We start from the raw sequence: 21904 nt of genomic DNA on the forward strand, positions 1-21904 counted from the left end.
ACTGTCCTTCCGTCGTGTCGATTTGGAAGGTGGTTTGCCTGGTTTATATCGTTCAGATCAGGTGCATTTATCTGATATTGGCAATGATATTTTACATTTTGATTTTATTGCTTGTATTGAATTGGCCGTGGCCCGGGTGGGGTGCCAGGCTCCTTGAGTTTAAGGAGCCTGGCGTGTGGTATAGTGTTTTGTTATTACTTTATGGGTTCGAGCTTTCAAAGCTGAACCTTTTTTGGTATTTTATAATCTAAAGATGATTATAAAGGTTATATCGTCAATGTGTGTATATTTTCAATGTTAAGTTGGCTAATATGTATATCGTCATGCCAATAAAATAAAGGGCCGCGGCCATTCATACCACAGATGTGAGTTATTAGCTTTATTTTATTTAAAGTCATTAAGAAATTAAATTTGTCCTCTAGTCCCATGAGAGTAGGGGGAGCATACTAGCGCCCCCTACATATGGGAATAGGGACAAGGGAATTTCAGTTAGATTTTATTACAGTAATTAATTGGTTACTTACCTGGTCACCTGATCAATCCTCCAGAATATTCTACAGTTACATCAGGTGATCCAACGAACCTATGAAAATAAACAGAAGGTTATAAAAGGAAAACACCCAACGAATTTCTTCAGAACGACGGTTGCAGCAGAAGAAAAAGGCGCCCCCCCTCCCCTCCCACTGTCGCGGTCCTTCCCTTCCCTCCCCCGTTTTTACTTGGTAGCCATCTTTTAATTTTCATTGTTGGTATAGTGTTTTGTTATTACTTTATGGGTTCGAGCTTTCAAAGCTGAACCTTTTTTGGTATTTTATAATCTAAAGATGATTATAAAGGTTATATCGTCAATGTGTGTATATTTTCAATGTTAAGTTGGCTAATATGTATATCGTCATGCCAATAAAATAAAGGGCCGCGGCCATTCATACCACAGATGTGAGTTATTAGCTTTATTTTATTTAAAGTCATTAAGAAATTAAATTTGTCCTCTAGTCCCATGAAAACTCCTCCTACAATCTTTAACCAGACACTGATAGAAGTCAAAAGACTGCTATATACTGCTGATGAGAAAAGATATTTAGCAGTTTATATTTACTAAAACTATTGCATTTCCATGTTCTGTGTACTGTGAGAGACCAGATATAGTGAATGCAGGGTCCTGAGATTAGTAACACATTGGGGGTTATTTACGAAAGGCAAATCCATTTTGCACCGCAAGTGCACTTGGAAGTACAGTCACTCTAAATCTAAGGGGTAGATCTGAAATGAGTGGAAGCTCTGCTGATTTTATTATCCAATCATGTGCAAGCTAAAATGATGTTTTTTTATTTTCCTTGCATGTCTTTTACTTTCAAGTGTACTTGCAGTGCAAAGTGGAGTTTCCTTTAGTAAATAACCCCCTTTAAAGCGGTTCTAAACCCGTTGAATTTAAAAAATTTTCTCACCTGCAAAGGAAAACGCATAGTGAGCACCGCATATCAGCTCATTATGAAATACTTACCTTAGAACGAGGCACCGACATCTGGCCCGATCCATGCCGAGGGAGCTGACATGTTCCCTCTGCGTTTCTTCCGGGTATCGCGGCTCCGGCGCTGTGAGTGGCCGGACACGCGCGGGAGATTTCTTCCCAACAGGGTCCGGTGTCTGCCGGGCTCCCAGCCGAGAATCCCCTGTGTGCATGTGCCACTGCTGTCAGCGGCGCATTGCGAGGGGAATATCTCCTAAACCGTACAGGTTTAGGAGATTTTTTTTACCTACAGGTAAGCCTTATTATAGGCTTTCCTGTAGGTAAAAGTAAAAAAATGACTTTACAACCTCTTTAAGTTCTGGGTTCACACTACTTCTGATGTGACTTGAGTCGCACACACTCGCATGACAAGGGAAATCTCATTGTTTTCAATAATTCAATTATCATTCTAATCAATGTGACTCAGCACGGAGTGATTTTGGAAAAGGTTCCTAAACTACTTAGGTGTGACTTATGCCGTGTACACACGACCGGACTTTCCAGCAGGCTAGGTCCGACGGTCTTCCCGACGGACTTTCGGCGGAGTTCCGACGGACCTTCCTAACGAACGGATTTGCCCACACATGAACGGACCAAGTCCATTCGAAAGTCAGTTCGTTTTGAACGTGATGACGTACGATGGGACTAAAAAAGGAAGTTCAATAGCCAGTAGCCAATAGCTGCCCTTGCGTCGTATTTGGTCCGTCGGACCAGCACACAGACGAACGGTTTTCCCGATAGGAATTGAGTCCATCAGACAGAATTGAAACATGTTCTATTTCTAGGTCCATTGGATTTTTTAAATGAAAAACGATCGTATTAGCCCACACGCGATCGGATTGTCCGACGGACTGATTCCATTTGACCTAGCCTGCCGAAAAGTCCGGCCGTGTGTACGCGGCATTACAGTGCGACTTGGCCCCATAGAACGCAAAGTTGAATTAAAGTTGCACGGCAAGGTCGCACTATAAAATGCAAAAAAGTCGCATCCCAGTAGTGGGAACCAAGCCTTAGTTGTTTCCTTTTTTTAACTTGTGTGCCTCTTTTCATTAAGACATTGCGTAATCCGAAAACACGGGTTACTAAGACAACCCCGTGACACACAGTTTTGTTCTGTTACTCCTAAAACCAATCCAGAAAGTAAGAAAAAATAAATATCTGTGTCATATGATGGGGAAATCATTCCAGGAATAGCAGAAAGTACAATAAAGAAGTCACGTCTCATAAGACCAGAAATATCCGAGAAGGATGACTTTGTCTTTTCATCCTGAATTATGATAAGGCTGAACAGTAGCGGTCTCCTCCCAGGCTTTTCAACCGAAAATCTTCTGATTCCAAGGCACACTCACAGCCTATAGCGCACACTGTACATCTTAATGGGGATTGCACAGCAGGAAATCCTCCATATGGTTTCCTTTAAGTTACGGAACTTCTAAGGCCTGTTCCATCTCTCTTCAAACATCTTCACACTGTTGTAAAATTGTAGGAGCTGGGAGAGAGGAAAGAGAGGGGGGTGAGGCAGGAAATGTCACAGCACAGCAATGCACAGGGGCTCCCGGACTGGGATGGAAGAGAATGTTCAGTGTTCCTGGCTTACTTATTTGTTCCCCTGTAATTGGATAACAATATCTGTGAACGGATTGTGTACACGCAGATCGCCTGCTCCCGATAGACGACGCGTGTAGGATTTCTCCGCCAGCACAGTACGCACACACGTAAGTACATTCTGAGGCTGTGCTTCCTTTAATTATGTGATAGAAGCCATGTTCAAGGAAACTGTGCTTTGGAATTTGTAAGCTGTCATTGTTTAACTTCTTCTGAAAATGCTAGTTGCCTGGCAGTCTCTCTTTTCTCTTTATTTGCTGGCTCATTTTGCCGAAGCAAACATGTGGCTGCTGATGCAAAACTCCTGATCAGGTCAGTAAGCCAAATGAAGCCAAAGGATCATCATGATAAGCAGCTGATTAAGCCTGTTCATTTATCTTGGTACTAGTTTCCCAAATGTGCACTGAGGCATCTGCAGGTTCTCATACCTGTGTCTGCTGCGCTACAACCTGCTGTGATGGACTTGGCTGCCAAACAGGAGACATTACCCAAATTTCCTCCTAAACCTCCCGCTCTCTCCCCTCTTTAGAGGAGCATTTCGCAGCCAGGGTACTTCTGCACCTTGGGGTGCCACCTGGGTTGCCCCTGAGTGGCCCGATAACCCAGGTTGCCCTAGATCAGCATTATGAGTTGTCATTTTGTGGATGGGTCTCTGATGTGATAGGGGGACTTCCAACATGACAGGGGACCTCTGATGTGATAGGGGACCTCTGATGTGATGGGGGACCTCTGATATGATGGAGTGAGCTCCAACGTGATGGGGGACCGCTGATGTGATGGGGGACCTCTGAAGTGATGGGGACCTCTGATATGATGGAGTGAGCTCCAACGTGATGGGGGACCGCTGATGTGATGGGATGGACCTCCAATGTGATGGGGGACCTCTGATGTAATAAGAAACCTCTGATGTGATGGGGACCTCTGATGTAATAAGGGACCTCTAATGTAATGGGGGGACCTCCGACATGATGGGGACCTCTGATGTAATAAGGGACCTCTAATGTGATGGGGACCTCTGATGTAATAAGGGACCTTTAATGTGATGGGGGGACCTCCGACGTGATGGGGACCTCTGATGTAATGAGGAGGCCTCCAATGCAAAGGGGGGCTTCCGATGTGAAGTTAATTTTATTAAGATAGTTGTGTATGATCGCCTCGCAACCACCATATGCGACGTCAGTACTGGAACCAGAAGTAGACATGGAGCAAGTCCATGGAATCTGGAGTTGGCGAGACCAACATAGACAGAGCCTGATGTCACCTTTGTTTTACATGCAATCTGATTGTTTTTAATATGTGAGTGGCTTTCAACTTGTCAATAAATTTCTGTTTATTTGGTTACTATACCACTGGAGGGTATCTTTGCTTTTTCCACATGGTAATGGCCATTTATGAGTCCTGGGGAGATACTTGGTGACATTCCATACCCAAACATACCATACCCGAACAGCTGCATACCTCCCAACTTTTTGAGATGGGAATGAGGGACACCTATCAGCAAAAGTATGCAGGCGTAGGACACACCTCTTGTCACGCCTTCTTAAAGGAGAATTGTACAAAAAAACAAGATTGGTTAAACCCACAAGTGCTTTTTTGACCACTACTATTCCTTTATATTGGCTTTTGGAATTTACAAATGCAGCAATTTAGAAATCAGATGAAAGGTTTAACACCGGAAAACACTTTTTGATAGATAAAAAGTGAATTTTATATACATCAATATAGATTAGGCCAAAACGAGGGACAAATGAGGAGGAATGAGGGACAGAGGGACATTGTTCCAAATCAGGGACAGTTAGGAGCTATGCAGCTGGATATTCACATAAGCGTTTTTTACACCAACCATGAGAGTGGGAGGTATTGCGATTTGGTGAGTTTATACCTGCTGGGGAGAGCGATCACCAGTGCACATGAGTTGGTGTGTGATTGATACCTCAACGGGAGAACATCTCAACACTTTTATTTTGCACAATTTTGGTGGACTTTATTTATGGACTTTTTTGGGTATTATGGGTGAAAACAATAGAGTTAAATCACAGCGCCACTTTGGAGTGATAATTTTTCTTCACTTTGAGTACTGTTGTTTGTATATTTGTATGGTGGCAGCAGTGAGAGACAACACATACCGTACATAGCAATACTGTTGAATTACAATTTTTTTTCTTTGTGGCAGTTTTTTTTTTTTTTGGGGATTGTTTTATTTGATCCTTCACATCGCAGAGATTTTTTTACACATGTTCTGTATCTGCAGTGTGTTTTAACCACTTCAGCCCCAGAAGAATTTACCCCCTTCCTGACTAGAGCACTTTTTGAGATTCGGCACTGCTTCGCTTTAACTGACAATTGTGTGGTCATGCAACGTGGCTCCCAAACAAAATTGCCTTCTTTTTTTTCCCACAAATAAAGCTTTTTATTCAGCCCCCATGACTCAATAATTTGTAAAACCACCTTTTCGCTGCAATTACAGCTGCAAGTCTTTTTGGGGATGTCTTTTCCAACTTTGCACATCTGGAGAGAGACATTTTTGCCCATTTTTCTTTGCAAAATAACTCAAGCTCTGTCAGATTGGATGGAGAGCGTCTGGGAGCAGCAATTTTCATGTCTTATCACAGATTCTCAATTGGATTTAGGTCTGGACTTTAACTGGGCCATTCTAAGCCCTTGTACATGCGATCGGACATGCCGACGGAAAATGTCCGATCGGACCGCGTTGTCGAATAATACGACCATGCATGGGCTACATCGGGCTGTTTCCGTCGGAATATCCGACCGACAAAGTTTTAGAGCTGGGCTATAAAATTTTCCGACAACATGATCCGATCGGACTTTGTCTGATCATTTGTAGAGAATTCCGATCAGACAAAGTGCCACGCATGTTCAGGTCAAATTCCTAGACCAAAGCTATTGGCTACTAGCCTGAACATAATCCCGTCGTAACGAAATAACGTCATCATGTTACGAACGATCGGATTTTCCGACAACTTTGTCCGACCGTGTGTATGCAACACCAGTTTCGGACAAAATCCATCGGACAAAATCTGACGGATTTTGTTGTCGGAATGTCCGACCGTGTGTACAAGGGCTTACACATGAATATGCTTTGATCTAAACCATTCCATTGTAGCTCTGGCTGTATGTTTAGGGTTGTTGTCCTGCTGGAAGTTTAACCTCACCCCAGTCTCAAGTCTTTTGCAGACTCTAATGCCGTGTACACACGATCGGAATTTCAGCCAAAAAAAGACCAATGAGAGCTTTTCATTGGAAAATGCGACCGTGTGTATGCTCGGAATTTAGCTGGCCGAATTTCCGCCAACAAAAATTTGATAGCATGTTCTCAATTTTCCCGATGGAAATTCCGATGGTGTGTATGAAATTCCGACGTGCAAAAACTCACGCATGCTCAGATTCAACTACGAGATTGAAGCTATTGGCTACTAGGTATTGAACTTCCTTTTTCTAGTCCCGTCGTACGTGTTGTACGTGACCGCATTCTTGGTGGTCAAAATTTGGTGTGACCATGTGTAGGCAAGACAGTTTGAGCAGAATTCTATTGGGAAAACCATCAGAGCTTTTTCCAACGAGAATTCTGATCGCATGTATGCGGCATAACAGGTTTTCTTCTAAGATTGCCCTGTATTTGGCTCCATCCATCTTCCCATCAACTCTGACCCGCTCTCGTGTCCCTGCTGAATAAAAGCATCCCCACAACATGATGCTGCCACCACCATGTTTCACAGTAGGGATGGTGTGTTCAGGGTGATGCGCAGCGTTCGTTTTCCACCACGCATAGAGTTTTGCTTTTGGGCAAAAAAATTCAATTTTGGTCTCATCTGACCAGAACACCTTCTTCCACATGTTTGCTGTGTCCCCCACATGGCTTCTCGCAAACGGCAAACTGCAAATGGGACTTCTTATGGCTTTCTTTCAACAATGGCTTTCTTTTTGCCACTCTTACATAAAGGGCAGATTTGTGAAGTGCACGACTAATCGTGGTCCTGTGGACAGACTCTCCCACCTGACCTGTGGATCTCTGCAACTCCTCCAGCTGGTCTGTCAGTTTAGGTGGATGTCTTGGTAGGTTTGTATTTGTGCCATACTCTTTCCATTTTCAGATGATGGATTGAACAGTGCCTCGTGAGATGTTCAAAGCTTGGGATATTTCTTTATAACCTAACCCTGCTTTAAACTTCTCCACAACTTTATCACTGACCTGTCTGGTGTGTTCCTTGGCCTTTGTGAGGCTGTTTGTTCACTAAGGTTCTGTAACAAAACTCTGAGGGCTTTGCAGAACAGTTGTATTTCTACTGAGATTTAATTACACACAGGGGACTCCATTTACTAATTAGGTGTCTTCTGAAGGCAATTGGTTCCACTAGATTTCAGTTAGGTGTATCGGAGTAAAGGGGGCTGAATACAAATGCATGCCACACTTTTCAGATATTTCTTTGCAAAATATTTTGAAAACCATTTATCGTTTTTCTTCCACTCCACAATAATGTGCCACTGTGTGTGTTGGTCTATCACATAAAATTCCAATAAAATACACTTCTGTTTTTGGTTGTAACATTACAAAATGTAGAAAATATCAAGGAGTATTAATACTTTTTCAAGGCACTGAATCTGACCTTTGTTACACCAAATAAAAGGTCAGTCAAAGCTTTCTTCCCACTTATTTGGGATATTGCTTCAATGTGGCATTTAGCCTCATAGACCATTGGCCAATAAAACCATTGTTCTGTGTAGGAAGGGGTAAATAGAGACCTGGCACTATGTAAGTAAGACAAAACTGATTCGTTTTTTGCAATGCATCCCACTTGTCTCCGAGTTCAGAAAAGTCCACCTCTTTACTTGGGACGTTCTGTAGTAAAATTATTATATTATACAGGATAATGTATCGCTACAGCGGAAGCTGATTCTGAGTTCCATGACCTGTAGGAAATACATTTGCCTATGACTCTTGTCATTTTATATGGTCATTGCACTCCTTTTTCTCTTTCTAATGTACTTGTAAACTGCTGTAGATGTTGGCCTACCTTTCTTCTTCTTCTCTTTTTTTTTCTTAAAGGTGTATTTTTTGAAAGGTAAAAATCCTCCTTTGCGGTGGGGAAGCCCCATACTGCAAGGGTTAAATGCTCATTTGTTGCTAGGGTATCAGAAAAGGCAGTTTTACTCCCTCTGCACTGCTAGACCGATGGTCCCCACAACCTCGTCTTCTTTATACTCCACGGTCGCATGTCCTCTGATGTCATCAAGTACAGTATAGGGTCTATAGCCCTGCCTTTGACATGACACCAAAATATTGTAAACCACCAAAGTGGAGGGGAGTAAAGGAGAGCACCGGCTACTGGGGAGGATTAGGTAAGTAAAACTGGTGCACCTAGCCCCCTAGTCCCTAGAACGAGCATTTAATCCTGCAAAGTGGGGGCAACCTTATTGCATGGGAGGATTTTTACTTTCCCAAGAAATGGACTCTAAAGCTTGAGGTTAATCAAAAAAGTTTTTTAAATTATAAGCACAAGGGACGTTACTTACAGTTGATGAGATGTGTCCCTTGTGCTGCTGGCTGCAGATTTAGTTGACATTTTGCATCCACCGATCTCCCTGTTCCCAGTGTAATCTTCCGGGGGCCGCAGGGGGCTAATAGAGCTAAGGGACTTGCCATATGCGCTTATCAAATCTGTCAACTATGTCCGCCCTTTCCAACCCCTCCTTCATTCATATAATCTGTACTATAGATTCTATGAATAAAAAGCTGTCCTGAATGGAGAATGGGTGGATATATAAAATGTCCTCTTCTTCCAATCATAAATTATTTTTCATTCATGGAAGCTATAGTACAGCTTCTATGATGGAGGAGGGGGGTAGGAGTGGGCATAGTTGGCACTCATGATGAGTGCATATGACAGGTCCCTTGGCTCTATTAACCCCCTGTGGCCCTGGTCCTGGAGTTTAAATCCTCCTCTTCCGATCCCCTGCCCCCATCCCCACTGCTATAATCTTCCGGTGCCCCCGGGGTTTTCATATAGCCAAGGGAGCTGCAATATGCACTCGTCAATTGTGCTTACTATGACCGCCTTTTCCACCCCTTCCTCCTTTCATAGAAGCTGTACTATACCTTCCATGAATGAAAAATGATCTATATATTTGGAAGTGGCGGACATTTCATCCTACCATTCTCCATTCATATGAATGGAGGAGGGGGGAGAAAAAGGCAGGCATAGTTAACACAATTGATGAGTGCATATTGCAGCTCCCTCGGCTATATGGAAACCCCCTAGGGCACCGGAAGATTACAGCAGCGGGGATAAGGGGGAGGATCAGAAGATGGAGGATTTCAACTAAAACAGCGCAAAGGACACATCACAAGGATGTAATGTCCTGTGTGCTGATTTTTTTTTAAAAAAGTTTTTAACTAAACTTGGGCTATAAAGTAAAACTATAGGAAAAACCTTTTTTCATTTTGGATAGAGTAAGGAAAGGTTATATCCCTGAAAGGTATTATTTTTTTTTGCCATCTGTGTTGCATTGGGGAGTTTTCCCTTCACTTCCTGTCCCATAGGCAAAAATAAATCTATGCAAATTAGGGAAATCTGTTGGGGACCCCCAGGTCACCAGAACTAGTGTTCCAATGGGAAGATTTATCCTCTATTACTTTTTTAGGGATAACCCACAATATGAGATTTTTCTTTTACTTTTAGGCCCCTTTCACACAGGACAGATCCGTAATGATCTGCCCTGTGGTGATCCGCTTGCTCAGTGGGGATCGCTCTGTTTATCCCCGCTTAGCTGGCGGATGACAGGGCGGTCCCTGCACATCCTGTCAGCTCTCCGCCCTCCCTTATGACAGTCCGTGTTCATCCGATCCGCTCTGCAGACGGTTAGAAAAATAGGATTTTCCTCCATCTGCAGAATCGGACCATTGCGGAGACGGACGGTATAGGAATGCATGTATGTCCGTATTTCATCCGCAAATGAATGGATGAAATACGGACATACATTCCGCATGTGTGAAAGGGGCCTCACTTTCAATGATAATAGAAAACAGGACAAATAGAGATGGTGAATCCCCTTAACCGCTTGCCGACCAGCCACCGTATAAAGTCATATCTCCTGCACAAATCACTGTACTGCGACTAACGCAGGAGTTATAGCGGGTGCTCACGCTGCTGCACGGTGTGGGAGCGTGCCCGTGGCTCTGTACTAGGCGACCAACGATCGCCTAGTACAGAGGCAGAATGGAGGTCTGCCTTTGTAAACAAGGCAGATCCCTATTCTGACAGGAGACATGACAGAGATCTACTGTTCCCAGACATCGGGAAAAATGATCTGTTAGGTCCCAGGCAGCCCATCCCCCCTACAGTTAGAACACGTGAGGGAACACAGTTAACCCCTTTACCAAAAATATACAGAAGTATATATATATAGGCCTAAACTGATGATTAACCAGTTAAGCCTCGGACCAATTTGCAGCCAAAGGACCAGGCCCCTTTTTGTGACTCGGCACTGCGTCGCTTTAACTGACAATTACGTGGTCGTGCTAAGTGGCTCCCAAACAAAATTTGCGTCCTTTTTTTCCCATAAATAGAGCTTTCTTTTGGTGGTATTTGATCACCCCTGTGGTTTTTATTTTTTGTGCTATAAACAAAAATAGAGCGACAATTTTTTTACTTTTTGCTATAATAAATATCCCCCAAAAATATATAAAAAAACTTTTTTTTTCCTCAGTTTAGGCTGATACATATTCTTCTACATATTTTTGGTAAAAAAAACACAATTAGCGATTATTGATTGGTTTGCGCAAAAGTTATAGCGTTTACAAAATAGGGGATAGTTTTATAGCATTTTTATTCATTTTTTTTTTTTTACTAGTAATGGCGGCGATCACCGATTTTTATTGTGACTGCGACATTATGGCAGACACATCGGACATTTTTGACACATTTTTGGGACCATTGTCATTTATACAGCAATCAGTGCTATTTAAATGCGGGGAGGGGTTAAGTGTGTGTGTGTTTTTTTTAACTGTAGGGGGGCGTGGCTTGGCATCTGAAGTCACTGATCGTCTTTCCCTATAACAGGGAACAGACGATCAGTGACAGGCTTAGTAGGAAGCACGGGGAGAGGTTTGTTTACACAGACCTCTCCTCGTTCTTCGGCTCTGTGACCCAATCGCGGGACACCAGCGGCGATTGGGTCCACTGGTCCCGCAGCCACGGTCACTGAGCTCAGGACCGGTGCCGACCCACAGCTGGGCACTTAAAGAGCCACGTACAGGTACGTGATTGTGCCCGTAGTGCCATTCTGCAGACGTATACGGTATGTGCAGGAGGCGGTCCTTAAGCGGTTAAATAAAAAAAAAAATATTTTCTTTTGGATATGTATTATAGCAAAAAGTACAAAAAAAGTTTTTATTTCCAAAATTGATGCTCTTTATTTAGAGCACATAAAATGGGGGAAAAAAAAGAACGTCAATTTTGTTTGGGTACAATGCTGCACGACCGTGCAATTGTCAGTTAAATCGACGTAGTGTCGTATCACAAAAAAAATGGCCTGGTCATTAAGGGGGCAAATCCTTCTGGGGCAGAAGTGGTTAAAGAGGGATTCCGCCCAAAAAAAAAAATATTAAAAGCCAGCAGCTATAAATACTACAGCTGCTGACTTTTAATAAATGGACACTCACCTGTCCCGGGTTCCAGCGATGCCGGCAGCCGAGGCCGATCGACCGCTCGGGCCTCGGCTGCTGCCGCCGCCATTCGAGGTGAGGGAATCAGGAAGTAAAGCAAATCGGCTTCACTTCCCGGTTCCCTACTGCACATGCGCGCGCTGCGCCGCGCAATAGGAAATCTCTGCGCTGTCACTGGGACCCGTGTGTGTCCCAGCAGACAGCGCGGCAGGGCAGGAAATGGCATAGACTCCCGTGGGAGTCTATGCCCGGAAGTGGGTGAAAATACCTGTCTTTGACAGGTATCTCCACCCCCCTCCCCCCTGAAAGGTGTCAATTGTGACACCAGAGGGGGGGGGGGGTTCCGATCAGCGGAGGTTCCACTTTAGGGTGGAATCCCGCTTTAAATAGGGCACAGAAAACAGCAATAAAAAACAACAGTTGTTCTAATCCATTTCCTCTCTATCCAAAACTGAAAATGTTGCATTTAGTTAAACTTTAAGTTATGTTTGCTAACACACTGGGTTAAATTTACTAATTGGAGTACTCAGAATCTGGTGCCCCTGTGCATGGTAGCCAATCAGCTGCTAACTTCAGCTTGTTCAATTAAACTTTGACAATAAATCCTGGAAGCTGATTGGATTCTATGCAGAACTGCACCATATTTTCATGCTCCAGTTTTAGTAAATAAACCCCACTGTGTTTGGCAGTGAAAGAACTATCACTGCCATGGTGTTTTAAAGTGTGCTAACCCGTAACAAAGCAATTAGCAAATGTGAATCCTGATTGGGTCTTGTGAGCCCCTGTCATTTGTTTTGTGCCTCATTAATTCATCCCATATTATATTTATCAGAATCCGAATGGGTAGCTTTCCACTTCCTCCATGCTCCAGCTGCAGTGCATTGAGCAGGAACCAGTTCTTCATCACTTTCAATTACGGTAGTTCATTTTTACTGGCAGGACCCTGGGAAGAGCCGTTCATGGATTCCCATTTCTTGTCAAAATGGGAAACATAATAATGAGAACAAATTAGTTGACAGGGAGTAGCCAGACATTAATAATGAATGTTGCTGTTTTCCTGGATAATGGTTTCTGCCCAACTGGCTGGGGGGGACTCCTCACTCCTCTCTCTTTACACGCAAATAAATATCACCGCTGTCAACTGTTCTTATTATTGTTGAGGTGAGTTACGTAACGCAGTGTAGTCGTGCTGTTTACTGTTATTGCAGCTCATGCTGACTGATCGGCACAATGATTATTTTTAAACAATGTATATAAATAGCTAGGATTGCATGTAAGAGAAATTCCAGGCAGTGGAAAGCAATCAGTTTGACTCAATGTTATCCAGAAGACACTGCAGCTTGGATATATACAGAATGCACACAACACTGCACAGGGTCACTGGGAGTGTTCTTCCTAAAGCCCCGTACACACTATCAGATTGTCTGCTGAGTTTTTCCTTCAGATTTAGGGCCGGTTCACACAGCGAGGCTATATGTAGTGTCATGTTCCTACAAGCTTTGTAAGCCTAGCTACCATTTCAGACAGGCTCCCCCCCCACTCCTCCGATGGCCATCCAAAAGCATAGGTAGAAATGTGAACAGCCTCAGCCTTGAGGTCGTCCTAACCTAAGCCATGCCCCTGATGCATTTTGCCCTTCCCACCAGGGCTTAGTCATAGAGGTGAAAGAGTGGAGCAAGACAATTTTGTTTTTCTTTTATTGAATTGAAAAGGTATGGTTTCAATACAAAACAAGACCTAAGGACACGTACCACAAAAAAAAAAAGAACATCAATACCATGGCAACCGATGCCTATTGGCACACTACACTTCATTCATCGCCGATGGGTCAGTAGGTGGAAGAATATGAATATTTACCCACAGTGCATTAGGATACCTTATAACCGAAAAAGGGGATGTGCTATAGAACTCTACTGGGATATCTCAGTGGAAACTACAGTATCTGTGGACTCTGTCCAGATGTTCCAGACCTTAGAGAATTTATTTGGGCATTCTCTGGATTCATATGTAAATTTATATAGTGGCACCGTTCTATGAACTTTGCATTTCCAGAAATCAGACTTAGGGGCCTGTGGAGACTTCCATTTAAGAATTATAGCCTTACAAGCATAGAACAGAAACAATCCAATCAAAGTTGTCATGGCTCTGGATATAGCCAAGAGATGGGCCAAACACAGCATACAGACATCTATAGTTAAGGGTACAGAGATACTGTACCAGATGTTACAGAGCAGATACATCTGGAAACATCCGCCTAAAGGGACTTCATTACTGGACAGTCCCAAAACACATGTAAGAAAATGTCTGGATCCTCTGAGCAACACCAGCATTTGGATAAATGTGAAAGATTGTGCGTAATTTGTGAGGAGGTAAATAAACTTTATGGAGAATTTTAAATTGAATAGATCGGTCCTGGGTAGAGACCAGTTGTTGAATAGGATATTCCCATATGTCCTCCCAGTCATCAGAGTCCATCCGTGGCACCTCCTCATGCCAGCAAAATAACAACTTGTCGAGACCGTCATGGACAATGGGTTGAAGGGTTTTGTATATATAGTGGAAAGTGGTTTCACCAGAAATTCATCATGCAGCAGAGTTGCAATCCCCGAGGCTGCAAAGGGGTCTGGGTGACTGCAAAATTGCAAATTAAATGCATGACGTAGCTGGAGGTACAGGAAAAGGTATGAATTAGGGAGATCATTTCATCTTTAAGGAATTGAAGGGCGAGCAAGACAATTCTAGCTCTGCTCCTTCACCTCTATGACTAAGCCCTAGTGGATGAGCCGAAATGCGTCAGGGGCGTAGCTTAGGAAGAGTGCAAGCCTGAAGCCGTCCACATTCCTCTCCAACTGTTGAGTGGTTACAACTTTCAAGGTATTGTGAACATAACTAGGAAGCTTGAAAACCAGAGCTTGTCTCAGCTCCAACCACTTGCTCATAACCAGTATCAGCAAGAGGAATGCAGAGGGATGGCAGACTGACACACCCTCTCCCTGTGCATTTCTTTTGCCGGTGCTTGTCTCAGGCATGTTCTTCAAGTTGAGAGAAATGCTGGTTATCCGTGCAGCCCTGGGGAAAGGGGCGGGGGCAGGGGGGGGCACTGTCCTACCTTGTATCTAGGCTTACGGACCAAATAGGACGATAGGACAATTTACGGTATGTACTTTGCCCAATGGGAAACAGAATCCGGATTGGGCACCCTTCTTCTCCCAGTCTTGTTCTCCACATACCCCTGCAGCCCTGCCCATAGTTTTAGCATACATATATTTTGTTAACTGTCTAGTCACATGAAAAACGTGGTCCTCTTATTCACACGACTTGAGTGCCGTCTCTGCAGGATTCTTATGTGAGTCTAGTCCAGAGTCATGATGTACCCCCATGGGGTATGACCATGATGTCCTGGGCTCACATGCAGTGGAATGAATACTGCTGGGATATTATTTGTATCTACCTGACCATGTAACATAATCCTTAACATAATCCTAATGCAATTTCAGAGACAACTCTTTATGCTAACAAAATGTTGTGTTTTCAGGGTTCCAATGGCTGTAACAGTCAGATACATGTAGAATAATACAATAAAAAAAAAACAGAACCAGTGTTTGGTCACTCTGCATCATATCATAGCCTCATGCAGCCCTTTGGTATTTGTTGAACAGCCCTTGGACTCTGGGTTTCAGGTCTTGCCCCCAAAGGGATCCCACAGCTCAGGGAAGATTCCTACATGAAGCTTTGCAGAATTCCTGGTCACCTAGACATGCCAAGTGTACCTGTAACCTTCGTATAGTGGCTTTTAAACAGGTCGGTGTGGTCTTTCTTAGGGCCAGATTAAGAGCATCATGTGCTTGGTGCTGAGGATTTTGGTGAGCCTTTTACTGGGCACCTTTCTGCTTTCCAAGAGCCTGTGCTGGCATGTGCCCAAACTCAAAAGTGCGCAGACGCACAGGCATAACACTAGGGAAGCCTGGCATTTGATTTGCCAAGTTTCTGTAAGGGCCGTGCATTGGGGTGCACTCTGAGTTGAAAGAGTGCAGCTGCGCAGGTCTAACACTATGAAAGCCCCAGACTTCTGTAAGGGCCCTGCATTGGCGTGCCCCAAGTTTCTGTTAAGACTGCTTATGCAGTGCCCATTATCACTCCCACCACCCTGCCCCGGCGGTACATGTGGAATGCAGGGCCCGTCAGGGGAGATCTCTGCCCGTTGACCCATTGCTTTCCATGTCCTTTTTGGGTGGCTGGACCTATATTAAGGTAGGGGCCTGGAGCTGCAGCTCCAATAGGCCCTACGTTAATCCAGCCCTGGTCTTTCTTATCAAGAATCAGCAAGCTTCACTGAAAATGAAAACTTTTATAAAGATGACAAATGAATGTTCAGTCATCTTTGAAAACTGAGAGTTCTTAAGATGGTTATTATAGACAGCCTGATAAGTAGAAGCACTTCTCCAGATTTCAAGCATTGCTTTTCTGAACTCCTAGGAGGCAATTACAAACACCTCCAGGTGCTTCAAGAAACTTGTTTAAAAATCTCCAATCTATAAATCTGCTATGGAGCAGAGAGGAAGGAATCAAAGTATAACGTGTGCACCGCTGCCACCATCATGTGGATTTTGTGGTATGCTCTGACACTCGGGTAATCCCCCCAAGTCTGTTTTCTGCCCATCGCAAAAGAAGTCTCCACGTGTTGATCCTGGTCGATTTGGCCACTGTGTGGCACTGTTTATTTGCTGACTACATACGTTGCAAAGATAACCATAAAACATGTCTACACATACCAAGGAATTTGGTCATTCTAAGTACAAATGTGTATATCTTAAGCTTAAGTGGATTTCCTTGTAAATAATAAAAATCACTGCCTGTTCTCTGAGACATCAGGATATTGTGCTTTAAACTGATCATTTGGTGTTTATTATGTGAACCTGAGTTTCCACCCCCTGTAGCGTTTAAGAGGAGATCTTTGCCCTGAACTTGTACCAGAAATGGAGGCCCGGGGTTCTGTCTTAATTACCACGTCTAGGTTAATGAGCAAAAAATCCCAGAGGAAGTTTTCTGTTTTAAGCCTCTCTTCATAAAAAGTAAAACTCCAGCGACCTGTTTAGAATGGGTGTGACTCAGCACCAATTTTCACAATTCTTTTCACTGTTTCCTGGATTTGACATCTACTGGGGCCCTACAGCCAGCCAAGCCAGCACTGATTCGAACAATTTACTGCGTATATATGTAAGCTTGATATATACATATATACTATATATGTATATATGTAAGCTTGATTTTAAATGCTGTTGTAAAGGGAAGTCAGTAGGCTGTTATTGTTGACCTTGTTCTGAAAATGCTAGTTGTCTTACCTTGGACACTGCTGAGAATTAGAGAAAAAAAGCAACAACGTAAGCTTTGGACTCAGTGGGATGGCATGTTGGACCTCTAAAGAGAGACCCCTGCTGGGGTCTTTCTCTGCAGCATGATGCAATTGATAGGTCGATGCTGTTGACCTTGTTCTTAAAATGCTAGTTGTCTAAAACAGGCCATATATTAAGCATTTTTCTTTAGTGCATCCACGGGTTGCAAGAAAGAATATTTCTTGATTTCCCCTATCCCTCTGTGCTATTGTATTCTGACAGTAGGAGGTTTCCCAGTCATCAGAATATAATTATTATTGCTGGCTTCTATAGCCACCGTCTATGATCATAAATAAACTGGTTGTACTAAAGTCGATCGATTTGTCAACTTCAGAACAACCAGTCTGCCCATAAATGGATCAAATCTTGGAATCTCGGCTGGTCCCTGTTGAACTGGCAAAGATTTGATCCATCAATGGCTGGCTTTACCTTTCAGACTGCTGAGTCAGAACTAGAGAGAGGTCGGGGACATAAACTTTGGAAATTTCATTCTCTGACTCAATGGGGAGGTGTGTTGTATCACTTCAGAGAGATCCCTGCTTCCACATGGAGAGCAAGGGTCCTTCTCTATAGCATGTTGGAATGGGACAGTTTTTCTACTCAGTTTGGCTTTAAAGAGACTCTGTTGCAAGACCATTCCTTTCAACAACAATCTTGCCATAGGATTATATTGCATTAAATTTGTTTTATGTACATTGTGTATACACCCAAAAGGCCTGAGCGTGCTGCTAGGTACCTCCATCTAGGATGATATTAGCAGCCCCAGCAGACTTGTAACTGACTCAGGTGATACTCTATTGCAGGGATATGCAATTAGTTGTTGCAAAACTACAAGTCCCATCATGCCTCTGCCTGTGGGTGTCATGCTTGTGGCTGTCAGAGTCTTGCTATGCCTCATGGGACTTGTAGTTCTGCAACAGCTGGAGGTCCACTAATTACATATCCCTGCTCTATAGTATTCCTCTTCGCTCCCCCCCCCCAAGCAGCTACTTAAAAGGTTGTGGGGGGGGGTCAAAGGAGCTGGGCCAGCACAGACAGTAATTAGACACTCCCAAAATACGAAATAACTATGACATGCATTGGGGGAGGGGCTATGCAAAGGCACATTGTAAGGATTTTTCCAGCATTTTATTTTTTTTGTGACAAGGTCTCTTTAAACATAATTCCCCTCCAATGTTTTCAATATGCGACATAAGCAGCTCATTTTTCTGACACCTTTCCTCATTAAGCATCAAAGCCACGCATCTCCGCAGCTGTTGTGATTGTTAATGTGCTCATAAATATCTTTATCTGACTGCTAAACAATATTAAAACCTAATGTGTGGTAAAAGTGCTTAGAAAGCTACTTGGGAAGGCGTTTGAATATGTTTTTTTTTTCTGGTGGCTTTATTGATGTGTGTCTTTTCCAGCTGTGACAAGTACTTATTAAGCTGTGTTAAAGCAAAATGGCCCCTGCAGGTGATTTGAGTTTGAAGGGCATGGCTGGAAACGACTGGCGTGACTTAATCCATTTAATGCTACCGTCAGATCTCTGTGGCTGGAGCACCATAACATATTCAGAGGGAAATTTAATGTCCCGATTGTCATTTTTCTTTCCTTTTCTCACTTTCCTTAGACATGATATTTTCCCCATTAAGGGCTGTTCCGTACAGGAGGTCGTTGGTGAAATTTATGATCAGTCTGAAAGCCCGAGCTGATTTTTTTTTTTTCTATACCGTCTACTAGAGCTGCTGTGCGTTCTTTATTATCCCAGTTATATTAAAGGCCAACTTCAGGAGTGGAGAAGGTTTATAACCTTCTTTGGGGATTTTTTGCGGTCTGTGTCTCTCTTAAGCCCCATTCACACCTGAGCGTGAATGGGTGAAAGCGAAGCGTGAAAGCCTGAAGCTCCAAAACGCTGGAGGGGAAAAAAATCAATTATTCTCTATGGAGATGGTTCACATCTCCACTACAAAATGCCTGAAGCCAGAAGCTCCAAAACGCCTGAAGCTCAAACAAGTACTGGAACTTTTTTTTTAGGCAGATTTGGGCGTTTTTCTGCTTTTTACATTGGTGACCTTTTGACCTGTAGAAAATTGTGGCAAAACGCAGTAAAAAAAACGCAGTTGTTTCTTTCTGCCTGAAAATGCTACATTCAGGTGTGAATGGGGCCTTAGGGAGACTTCTCCTAATTTCCTGTCCTGGTAACAACCTGTAAAACCTTGTCAAATGGGGTGACAATGGAACAGGAAGTGACATCATCTCAATGGAGACACAGACAGAAAAAAAAATCCTGACACTGCTTCCTATTATCTATTCTACTCCACCCCAAAAAATTGGTTGGAGTTTACCTTTCCTTGCATTTTTTCACTATTATCCACTTAGAGTTGTCCTCTGATTGTTGGAGAGCCCCCTTAGTAGGTTATTATGCCATTTCCTGAAACTACATTTTCTGATCCCATTATTGTCTTGGGATCAAGAGAATCTCAAATGCTCTGAGATACCTGTAAGTATGGGGGGGTGGAGCAATATTTCACATAGTCTAGAGCAGGGGTCTCCAAACTTTTCAAACAAAGGGCCAGTTTATTGTCCTTCAGACTTTAGGAGTGCCAGATTGTGGCCAGCAGGGGCAGAAAATGTCACAGGCTCGGCACGAGAATAAATTTGGCCTCAGGGTTGGGGGTCAATAGGAGTAGTAGTGCCCCTATTAATAGAAGGAATAGTATTTCATCATTGGTGTCGGTGGAAGAAATAGTGCCCCATTGTTGGTATCAGTGGTGGGAATAGTGCCCCAAGGGCTGGATAATGGCTAGCAAAGGGCCACATCTGGCCCTCGGGCCGCAGTTTGGAGACCCCTGGTCTAGAGTAACATATAGCTTGTATTGAAGCAATACAGCAACAGTCCACAATAGTGGGAGGAATGCCCAACCACGTGCACTCACGGTAGGGTTGCCACCTCATCCCTGTAAAACTGAACACATAATAATTACATAGGTTATGTGGCTCATTAAGGTGGCAATTAAATACACTTGGTGCTTTATCTGCATTAAATTAGTCTCAGAACCTGTGAAATTTATATGTGTTTGGGTTTAAAGGGATGAGGTGGCAACCCTAACTCACGGTTACAGCAACGTGAACAGAGAGGCAGAATGTGGCCCTGGCCATTTCATGCCCAATGGGGTAGATGTCAAGAAGAGATGCGACCCTATGCATTCTCTCCTCATCGGGAACCTCTCCCTACCGCTAGCACTGTCTCTAACAGGTGTGGCATCTTTTCCTACTCTACCGACTCACAAAAAGTGTGCAAAACCTGGGAGGCAGGGCTTTAAATAGGCGCTGGTTGACCCAAGATGGCTGCCAAAGTCACATGGGGCAACAGCATCCAACCGGATCGTTTTCCTAGTGAGTTAGGAAACCATAGAGGAACCAGGTAACTCCTGACTTCCCCTCCAGCTGCAGAGTCACTGCGGTTAAGTGCCACCAGCAGTGGAGAACATAAACTGCACCTGCCTACATACCAAATGGAGATGTTGCAAGGTTTGCCAATAATCTTTTTCTTCAAGTACAAAAGAGGATCATATAAATTCAACTAGGGTCCCTTTAGAGGTTGCTAGGGGTACCTGGTGCTGTGGTTCCCATTTAATGGTGCTTGCATAGTTTCAGGACCAACGCTACTTGGCAGAGCCAACTGTATGACACCAATGATCTTTTTAGATGTTTGTAAGGGATTCTGGCATTCTGGCCACCACCCTTTGTAAGGTGGGCATTCTTCCCCTTGACCACCAATCTAAGTGGCACGTTTCTTTTTTTTCCCTCCAATGAACTGGTTTTAGCAGGGATTCATCAGGACCTGAAAATTATTTTAAGGGCTCCTCTGGGGTTGAGAGGTTGAGAAAGGCTGACCTAGACATTAGTGATGGACGAACTTCCGACGGGACGTTTCGCGAACGCGAAACGCGAACGGGCACAAACGTTCGCGAAAACGACCGTTCGCCGCGGGCTCCATTGACTTCAATGGGAGGCGAATTTCGCAAACCTTTAGGTCGAATTTGCGGCCACGGGGTAATTATTAGGGGGTAGCACGTAGTCCCACCACCTGGACAATAGCATAATACATGTATGAGGTGAATTTGGGATCGATAACTACAAGCATTTTTTTTTTATTTGGGAAATTGTTCTGACAATTCAGGACTATGGAGCTAATGAAGGCAATGGAGGAGAGGGAAGGTCAGGGACCAGGGTAGGCAAACAAGAGGGTGCAGGAGATACAGAGCACTGACAGCAGCACCGTAATACAGAGCACTGACATCAGCACCGTGACATACAGCGCTGACAGCAGCTCCGTGACATACAGCGCTGACAGCAGCTCCGTGACATACAGCGCTGACAGCAGCTCCGTGACATACAGCGCTGACAGCAGCTCCGTGACATACAGCGCTGACAGCAGCTCCGTGACATACAGCGCTGACAGCAGCACCGTGACATACAGCGCTGACAGCAGCTCCGTGACATACAGCGCTGACAGCAGCTCCGTGACATACAGCGCTGACAGCAGCTCCGTGACATACAGCACTGACAGCAGCTCCGTGACATACAGCGCTGACAGCAGCTCCGTGACATACAGCGCTGACAGCAGCACCGTGACATACAGCGCTGACAGCAGCTCCGTGACATACAGCGCTGACAGCAGCTCCGTGACATACAGCGCTGACAGCAGCTCCGTGACATACAGCACTG

General features: G+C 44.0%; 1 protein-coding gene across 8 annotated transcripts in view; it reads left to right on the forward strand.

Annotated features, from left to right (window-relative positions):
* The window catches only part of KIAA1217 (KIAA1217 ortholog), a 954123-nt gene that overhangs the window by 391062 nt on the left and 541157 nt on the right, over positions 1-21904 (forward strand). Inside the window, exon 1 of one of the 8 annotated variants that reach the window (XM_077490974.1) lies at positions 2792-3222. The exons of the other annotated variants lie outside the window; for them this stretch is intronic. The gene's annotated coding sequence lies outside the window, so the exon portion shown is untranslated. Of the gene's footprint in view, positions 1-2791; positions 3223-21904 lie in introns of those variants that run through there. 8 annotated transcript variants of the gene reach the window in all.

Source organism: Lithobates pipiens, unplaced genomic scaffold, assembly GCF_037356315.1.
Source record: "Lithobates pipiens isolate NorthernLeopardFrog02 unplaced genomic scaffold, aLitPip1_a1.2 Scaffold_19, whole genome shotgun sequence".
NCBI lineage: Eukaryota > Metazoa > Chordata > Amphibia > Anura > Ranidae > Lithobates > Lithobates pipiens.